We start from the raw sequence: 9,566 nt of genomic DNA on the forward strand, positions 1-9,566 counted from the left end.
AGGATAACAATAATCAATTTTCCTATCTAACAAGAAATGCTATTTTTAATGTCAAAACGAAACACATAAAAAGTTCCATGCATATCTCCATTTTTAAAAATGGTATTCACATGTGTTTTCTGGCCAGGGCGAACTGGCTATACTATTTCCGTTATTTCATATCTTATTCTTAGATGAGTATATAACATCTTCTTCTGTGTGTTTAAGTTGTATCCAGTCTTACTTTTTGTAAAATATCTTGTGATTGACTTGATTATTCTAAAAAGACATTCAGTTAAGAAGACATAGGCAGCTTTCCAATTTCCATATGTAAATAATTATAGTATATTAATAATATGAAATAAAATGCAGCTAGTGAAAAGGATGAAGGGGTCCTCTATGTACTCATATGGAAAGGATCTCCAAGAAATGGTAATTGAAGAAAGAACCTTAAAAATCAATAGGTATCTCATCACTCCATTTGTCTTTCATCACTGAGTCATCCATATAGATCAAAGTAAATACAAAGAATAATATCTGAAAACTTTACAGTAAACTATTTCTTCTGGTGTAGAGGTTTAGGATGATGTAATTCAAAATTGTATTTTCTATAACAAGAATGTAAAAATGTGTGTAAGTCAATTTTATAAAATTCTTTAAATAAAACGGGAGTCCTCAGAAGCATAGATTTGGGACACAGAGAGACACAAACGCCAAGGCAAGTTGCCCCTCACTTATTTGTTCAGCCTGTTTCCCCCAAGAGAAGGACACTGGAGCTCAGAAGAAAGGCATGCAAACCCAAAACCAAACAAAGAGTGAGCCATCCTGGAACTGGACCTCCATGCAAGACAGCAGACTTAGCCAGGGAAGATTCTCTACCCTGTCTGGCCTTTAAGAGGTTCTCATTCAACAGAGAAAGAAGAGATTCTTGATGGCTCCCGTTCTCCAGTCTCTTAGGCTCCCTAGACCTCTGTGTTTTACCAGGAATACAGTCATGAGAATCACAACACCAGCAACACAGATCTCTGTTCAGGGTGTCTGCCTTCCAGGCAATTCTCCAAGGATTTTACAAACAGTAGCTCATGTAACCTTAATAGCTTTGGTGGGTGCCACTGCCATGCCCATTTATCCAGGGCAGAGAACTGAGGCAGGCATAGGAAAGGTATGTAACTGGCCCAAGGTCACATAGCTAGTATGTGGCAGAACCAGGATGTGAATCCATTTGTCTGGCTTTAGAATCTCAGCCTCCCATCCCTTCGGTGTGCCTCCTCTTGATCCCTGTGGAAGACAAGAAAACGATTCTTGGCCTTCTGTTTGTTTTGGTTTTCATGTGCTTCTACATGAGATGGGATGAAACTTGGATGACTGAGCCCTTCCTGCCACTAAAGACAAATAAATATGGCCCAAATCCCTCTTACAGGCATCTGTGCCTCAATTTCCACAGTTGTTATGTGAGACCAAATGGAGGAGCCAGTATGGGAGCAAGTCATATCTCCTTATATTAGTTATTTTTGTTCCTCAGAGAAGAGCACTACTGTGCTCACTTTGGCAGCACAATACACTAAATATTGGAGAAGAGCACTATAAAAGACACAATCTCTGTCCGCACCATTAGTCCTCTCACATCCTGTAAAACTCCATGTCCTATCGCTAGGCAATACCCGCATGGGTCACATTTTAATGCTAACTATATTGTTGTTCTGTTATTGTGGAAAAATCCCAAAACCAATCCAGTGAAAAACCAAGCAGTAACTCGGAGAAAAAGAGAATTCAGATTTACTACGCGCAGCCCTAGAGGAGCTAGCACTCTGAAGATCTGGGCTGTGTGCTCAATGGCAGCATTCCTTATATGCAAAGATTTTGCACAAACTGATTGGTCAGTTTGAATTCGAACCATCACAAATGTCAGGAGTTGCTATGGGCTACAAGAAGTTTAAACAGAAACTTAGGCAACATATCTGTTATCTAGACAGAACAATCCAAGGGGAGGGTGAGTTTTCAGTTGATTTTGAAACCACCTTGCCTTTTGGCCTATGGAGCAAGCATGTTTACAGAAGCAAAACAAAGAGCTGATTACAAAGTTAATCATTTGAGTGAGAAATTTCTGAAATTTCCTCTTCACCATATCAGAGACTTGCAAGGTAATGTGGCTTGAGAATTGTGACTACTCACAGCCCTATTTTCTACAAGTGAATACCCAATTTATATGAATTGGCATTTTTAAAAAGCAGTGATTTAAGTGTCATGGCCAAGGTTAAATCCAGAGATTGAGAAAGAGTAGAAAATCCTACCTGAGACTGAGTTCCGTTGCAACTCTCTCTGAGTGATCAGAACTTGAAACCAGAATTGCTGACCACTGCCCAGGGACCTGCTGAAACACAGTGAACATTAGGACATTTTGGTAACTCCTCCCACAGGAGAAGTTTTAAGTGGAGAGATTTTGCTCAAGCCAAGGAATAGTGCTAAGGCCAAGATAGCTGAGTGTCCAGGGAACAGAGAAGCAGATGGTACCCAAACATAGATAATATCTTCTTTCTTGTCAGCACCTCTCACTTACCATATTCCTCCCTGATCACGAAGTAACCCAGGTGGTTGTGGCCAGCACTTGGCTCTTGTAAACAGGTGTGGTTATTAGTTTTTAAAGGTCATTGTGAGTGTGATGACATCTCTTGGTGCCTAATCAATCAGGCCCTGGGACTCAGGGAAAGAATGGGAGGAGGAGAGAGGGAACTTCTCTCTCTCCTTACCTTCCCTTCTATATCAATTGCCACTCTTGCAGGAATCGTGGCTGCTCAGTAGTCTGAGAGATAAAACATCCAGATACACCAAGATAATGTGGCATCTTTATCTGCCATCAATAAATTGATTGAGCTGATGAACTCTAACTCTGATGTGCAATGTCAGGGTAAAGACTGTCATTTGTCCAAATTAGTGAAAACACAAGCTGAAGAGACAGGTGGTCTGATTTCCAGCCCCAGTTTTGTGTGACTTTGGGTAAATTCCTTAAACTTTGATCCTCTTTGTAAAGTAGGTATAACAATAGTAACTCTACCCTTAGGAGTTTGTAAGGATTAAATGAGGTGATACAGTAGTCTCCCCCTAATCTGTGATTTGGCTTTCAGAGGTTTCAGTTACCTTTGGTCAACTACAGTCTGAAAATATTAAATGGAAAATTTCAGAAATAAGCAATTCATATATGTGATCTCTGTCCCCTCTTCTACCAATGCTCAGTCACTCACTATGTTCAGCCCTGAACCAGAAGTAACCTAGATGCTGGTGATCAGTGTTCAGATCTTGCCATGAAGTACAGTCACAAAGTTCTAAGAACCATTGTGAGTCCCAGTGATTCCTCTTGGTGCTTAAGCAATCAGGCCCTGGGACTTAGAGAAAGGCAGTGGGATAAGGCGAAAGGGAGTTTTTTTCTCCTTTGCTCTCTCTTCCAGACCAACTGTGATTTCTGTAGGAAATGTGGCTGCTTAAAATAACTCCCATGGTCTGGGTAAAACACTCAGATACACCTAGGTAATGTAGCATCTTTATGTGCTATTTACAAAGAGAATTGACTTAATAAACTCCAACCCAGATGGGAAAAAGCTATGAGAACTAGCATTTTCCCATATGAGTAAAATGATGCTGCTGAAGTGGTTAGGAGCACAAGCTCAAGAGACAGGCTGCCTGTTTTCCGATTCCAGTTCTGTGTGACCTTGGGCAAGTCTTTTAACCTCTCAGATCTACAGGTTCCGCCTTCTTAAAGTGGGGATGACAGCAACACTTCCTCCCTTAGGTGTTTGTGAGGTCATTGGCTATGCAACTACTTGTGTTCACACAAGAGAAAACATTCCATTTGTATCCCCGAAAATTCTCCCAACATCTGCTGTTGAGAACCTCAGTTGGAATGATTCAGCACACGCCATATTCCCAGAGAGCTAGGACAACTACCCTTGCAGCCATGTATGAGCTGAATCCCAGTTCTCATTGGGACTGGAGATCCTAAAGTCTGCCTGGGACACAGTTAGGTATAAGTCTGGGCATCTAGGCTAGAAGTACTGCTGCTGGTGGTACTTATGGTACTCAGAGAGTCATTACCCCAAGTCAGGTACAGGACCATGAGATTCCATAGCCCACAAACATACCAGACTTCAGCCTCTATCTACAATGCCTTTGTTATTGCTGCTGCCTATACTTCTGTTGCAACAGAGTTCCTGATCCTCAAGGTTATTAGGGGAAAACACTCATTGTATCCCTGTGGCACAATCAAGTCATTCAAACATGCCTTAAGCCCAGAATCCTAAAATCTAGTAAAGCAATCATTGCCATCAATGAGAGGGGGGCAGCCTAGCTGTTGGTACCATACCCATTCCCCTTGAGGCATTGATCCTACCATGTCAACATGACACAATGTGGGAGAACTCATGATAGGCCACAGTGACAATGCAAAGATTTCCCCTAGGATGGTACTTTCTTCTTCATCTGTCTCTCCTGTGGGATATCTCAGAGTTATTTGTGGTAGACAGTCGGCCGTTACCCAAGGAATGACCTGTAAGTTCACCTCTAGCCCCTTGCCCCATGGGCCTACCCACTGACAGTGTCGGGCCTTTATTTTTAATGGCCAAGTCCATTGCACTCTTTCTCCCCTTTTCAGACAAGTAAGGGCAGGTAAGAGTATGTTACCATTGAGTCCATGACCAAGTTTCAACAGAATTTCAGTGATAGTTACCTGTACCTGAATTGGGGCCGCAGTCCAATAAAGAGCAGCTTTACCAGAGAGAGACCTCTATCTCAAAGTCACTTGTTCAGGCCCCGCAACACGTCCCACAGGCAGGATACTCAATCTCATAGTCCTGGGGGATTGATGGTTACTCGTAGGCGCTGTTTCAGCAGCCTGTTGTACCGCTCAATCATGCCCGCTGCCTGGGGATTATACGGGGCCTGTAATTTCCACAGAATGTCAATTTGCTTGGACCACATTTGGACCTCATGCCCAGTAAAATGAGTTCCTTGGTCACTTTCTACCACTAACGGTCTACTGCAAAAGGCATATATGCATTTGAGAGCTTGGATAGTATATTTTTGGTCTGTGGCTGCACAGGGCCATGCAAACAATAACCTGGTAGCTGTGTCTACTGCCATAAAGGCATAAGATGCCCCTTGTGCTTTTAGAAGAGGTCCTATGAAATCTTTCTGCCACATAGTTAATAGAACCCTCCCCCTTGTTATTTGCGCATGCTCCTGCTTCATGTGGTGAGGATGCAGCATATTCCGGCTGCATATTGGACACTTGGCACAGGCATCTGTGACATCTTCCCACTCCAAGGGAAGGTTCCACTGTTGCTTCACTGTCCATATAGTTTTGGCACCCACGTGCTGCAATTGTCTGTGGAGCCAGTACACCACGTCAGTGGCAGGAGCCTTTTCTAGTCATTGCACACACAAGAGCACATCTACCTCATCATTTCCTGGAGTTACTAAGGGACATAACCTGTAACATGATAGACAGTTACATCCTTTTCCTGTCTTTTCTTCCATAGGTCTTGCCACATGGCTTGTCCCCACAAGGGTCTCTGACCCACTAGCCAGTTTTGCCATTTTCACGTAGGCAACTATGTTAGGTCTTTGAACATCGTCCAGCTGTCAGTACAACTAGTCAATGGGCCATCTTCATGGGCTATAACTATCCATACAGCCTGTAGCTCAGCCCATTGGCTGCTTTTGCTTGTACTTATATCATACCAAAAGTGGTCAGTAGGTGGTTGCATCCCTATAGCTACCCACTTGACTCCCTGCCCCTTACCGGACCCATCCATGCATCTGCAAGTATGGATGGCTTCCATTCTTTGTAGAGGACACTGCAAAATCTGGAGGAACTGCAGCATCCAGTACATAGTCAGTGGTAAACTCAACTGGGCCTAAAACTGTCTGTAATTCCATGGCCAGAAGGCTAGCAGCTATGGTACTCCATTGTTCCAGAAAAGCATCCCATTTCATCAGGATAAGGTTTGGGCCACCCAATTTTGGGGGCCTGTATCCATGTGCATAACCAACCTTGTATACAGTAAGTCATGTGCACTTGCACTTTGGCTTTGCCAGTCACTGCCTCAGTGGCCTACAAGGCTGCATATACAGCTGCTAATTGCTTTTCTTTTAGGGAGTACCAGCTCTCTGCGCTTTTCCAGAGTTAGGACCAAAAATCCACCGGGGTCCTAGTTTGTTCTGAACATTGCCAAAGGTCCCAGCCATATCCTTCTGCTGTGACATGAATGTCAAATTCAAAGAGTTTACCTGTATCTGTTACCTGTAGGGCTTGGGCTTGTTGCACCATCTGCTTGGTGGCGGTAAACACCTTCTCTACTGTTTCATCCCAGTCCCAAATAGCTCCCTTCTTGATCAGACCGTATAACAGCTGTGCCTAATGGGGCACAAACACTCTCCAGTATCCCAAAAGGCCCATATAACTCTGCAACTCTTTAACTGTAGTGGGTCATGGGTATACTTGTATCTTATCCATTGTAACATCAGGGATAACTTTTGTCTTACCCTATCAGACAACACCAAAGAATTCGACATGAGCCAGGTCCCTGAAACTTGGTTGCATTTACCACCCAGCCACATGTTTTCAGGTGCTGCAACGGCACTGGCACCTCTTGCTCTAGCAGAGGTCAACATGATATCATCAATATAATGAAACAATTCCACTGTTGCCAGTCAGGTCCAGGTTGCCAAATCCTGGGCAAATTGTTGGTAGCCTTGGAGTAACACCACAAAAGTCCATTGTCCTCCTTCCCATGTGAAGACAAATTGGTCTTGACTTTCAGGAGCCAAATTTATGGAGAAAAAAAGTGTTGGCCAAATCCAAGACATAGTGATATGTTCCCAGCCTTCTAGTCAGTTGATCCATTAGATCATGGGTGGATGGTACTGCTGCATGTATTGAGGAGTCACCTTATTCAATTCCCGATAGTCCACAGTCATTCTCCATGAGCCATCAGCCTTCTTTACTGGTCACACAGGGCCATTATAAGGACTATTAGGGGCACACATCTGAGCTTTCTCCAATTCCTGAATTATAGCCCCAATCTCATCATGTCCACCAGGCAAGCGATATTGCTTAACATTGACAATGCACCTCAGTTCTGGCACTTTCTGTGGCGGGTGATGAGTCTACAGTCATCCTCACCTGGACTCATAAACGGAATTCACCAGCAGAATTCCACAGATTGAGCCCTGACAATACATCCATCCCCTAGGATATATTCTGGCACCAGAGAAACAAACATTTTATAAGGACATGGGGGCAAATGTCCTATTATAAGAGGCAAAGTCACAGCTTTGGTCTTATTAGTCTCACCCCCAGAGCCGTCTATATAGGCAGCTGGTCCAGGTAATCTGTCTGGATTTCCATAGATGAGACTGCAGTTGGCCCCAGTATACACCGGTACTAAGATTCTTTGCACATATTGGGGGGATCAGTGGTTTGCCAATTCCACGTGCGGCCTCTGGTCCCCACCTATCCCCTCCAAATGGGCACCTCATCCTTCTCCCTAGTCATATAGAGTCAACAGAGAGTCCTGGGGGTTCAAAAATGCCTAAATTGTTGTTTCGGTTTCAACTGCCACCGCAATTCTAATAACACTGCATTAGGCTGACGGTCTATCTCGTCTTGATTGCCTCTTACAGCTAGCAAATCAATCCATATTTGCATTCGGGTAACCCAAACAGGACCCTGCATAGGGCCTTTCTTTTTCTTCTCTGCCCTCGGGGATCTGGGCGTTATCAAACGGACACTTCTGCTCCCGCCCTCATGGCGTTTCCCCTCTACATCCCCCCAGAGCAGCCATTGCTGTAGTCACTTCATGTATACATTTCCCCACATAAGGGGCCGGGATAGCAACTAATGAGCCAAAAGTTGTAAGGGGGGAAGGGGTTCCCTAACACTAGATCCTGCATACCAGTCATAAACCGTTCATCATCTGGTCCCCGCATATGCAGATTAAACATAGCTTGTCGCATGCCCAGTTCATGAATGATCTGAACTAATTCAGCATACATTTGCCATTTATTCATATGTTCTGGGAGTTTTCTGGTGTCATTCTAAACTGTCCACACAGCGACAGTAAGCCATTCCATCAGGGTGTGGTTCCCCTGACCTTGAGCCAAGCAGCAACTGTTCTATAGAAGCTGCTGTAATGAGGGCTGTATGGTTATGGATGCCAATTTCTCCATCTCATCAGGGGAACATGAGGTATTGTTGGCCCCCTTGATCCAAAGGTACAGCAACCAGGCCGGCAACGGTTCACCAGGTTGCTGCCGACATTGTTTCCCCAAATCCCGCAATTCCACTGGTGTATACAGGGTGTATATGGTGAATTCTGTTACTGTGAGGCCGCCAGGTTGTACCCTGCCTAGACCCAGGGGTTGTTCATGTTTTACCTTTTGGAGTATTATGGGCCGTACTTGCAGGTGGACTTCTTCTGTGATGTCTTTCCCTAACTCTGAGGGCAACTCCGAGGGTGGACTTTTTTAGAACTCGGCTTCCAATTGTTGCACCCTCGCATCCAAGGCATCCGCCTTTCACCGAAGTACCTGTGCGACCTCTGCTAGAGCTTCGTCCATGTTCTGCTTCAAAGCCATTAAAAGCACCCAGCCCACTCGGCTGGCCGCAGTCCGTGCTTTTTCCAGCAGCTGCTCCTCCAGGGAGTATCTGGAGGCCAACAGTATCTCAGTACTTATCAGGAACCCATCAACTGCCTCCCAAGGCTCAGGTGGAGTCCAAGTTATCAATACCACCGCCACGGGACATGCTCTGTGGGGGCCACATGTCCCTCCTGCCCTCCGGTGAGGCAGATGGCTTTCTTACCTGGGAATCCTGCCAGCTATGCCAAGTGTATTGCTGCAGATCTGAGGTACTGAGGTAAGGGATATGAGGCTTGGGAAGTTGGATGAAAATGTGGGGAACTGTAGGCAACTGGGACATAGCTCTTTATTCCAGCAACGGCACAGCCAGCCTCGCAAGGCAGCGGTGTCTTTATATATGCAGGTTAAAAAATAGTTGCACACTGGCAGATAACAGAAGCCCACACATGCATACTGGGCACATAATTACATAAGGGGAGAAGTGCTGACTCACTTCCACTCGGAAGTTGCTAAGGGTGTCGGGAGGGAGCCTGACTGCAGCCATCTTTCTTTCTCTTCACAAGTATACTTAAGTATAGCACACCTTAAACATTGGAGCTTTTGTCTTGCCTAAATTTTCCATAGCCATAGTGCCCACTGACTTGAAATATTCCAAGTGAGCATGGACATTCTAACCCACTAAGTAAAAAATTAAAATTAAGTCTTTGGCACTCACTTAATGAAATGGGACTCCATGGAACTCCCCTCTCCCCACCCTGAAATAGTTAATGCCCGATATAAATTAAAACAAGGCTTTTGAGAATCGAAACCTAGTATGCGTGATCTATTGATAAAAGTGTTCGTTATTCCCATTCTGTCTTAACAATCTAATATGACCTGGTCTTAAACTTGGAAAAAATGAATGATTCTTCATGGTAGAGTTCTTCACTATTGATGCCAAGGGCCACTCATTAATT

The sequence above is a fragment of the Pteropus vampyrus genome, unplaced genomic scaffold, assembly GCF_000151845.1.
Source record: "Pteropus vampyrus isolate Shadow unplaced genomic scaffold, Pvam_2.0 Scaffold633, whole genome shotgun sequence".
Taxonomy (NCBI): Eukaryota; Metazoa; Chordata; class Mammalia; order Chiroptera; family Pteropodidae; genus Pteropus; species Pteropus vampyrus.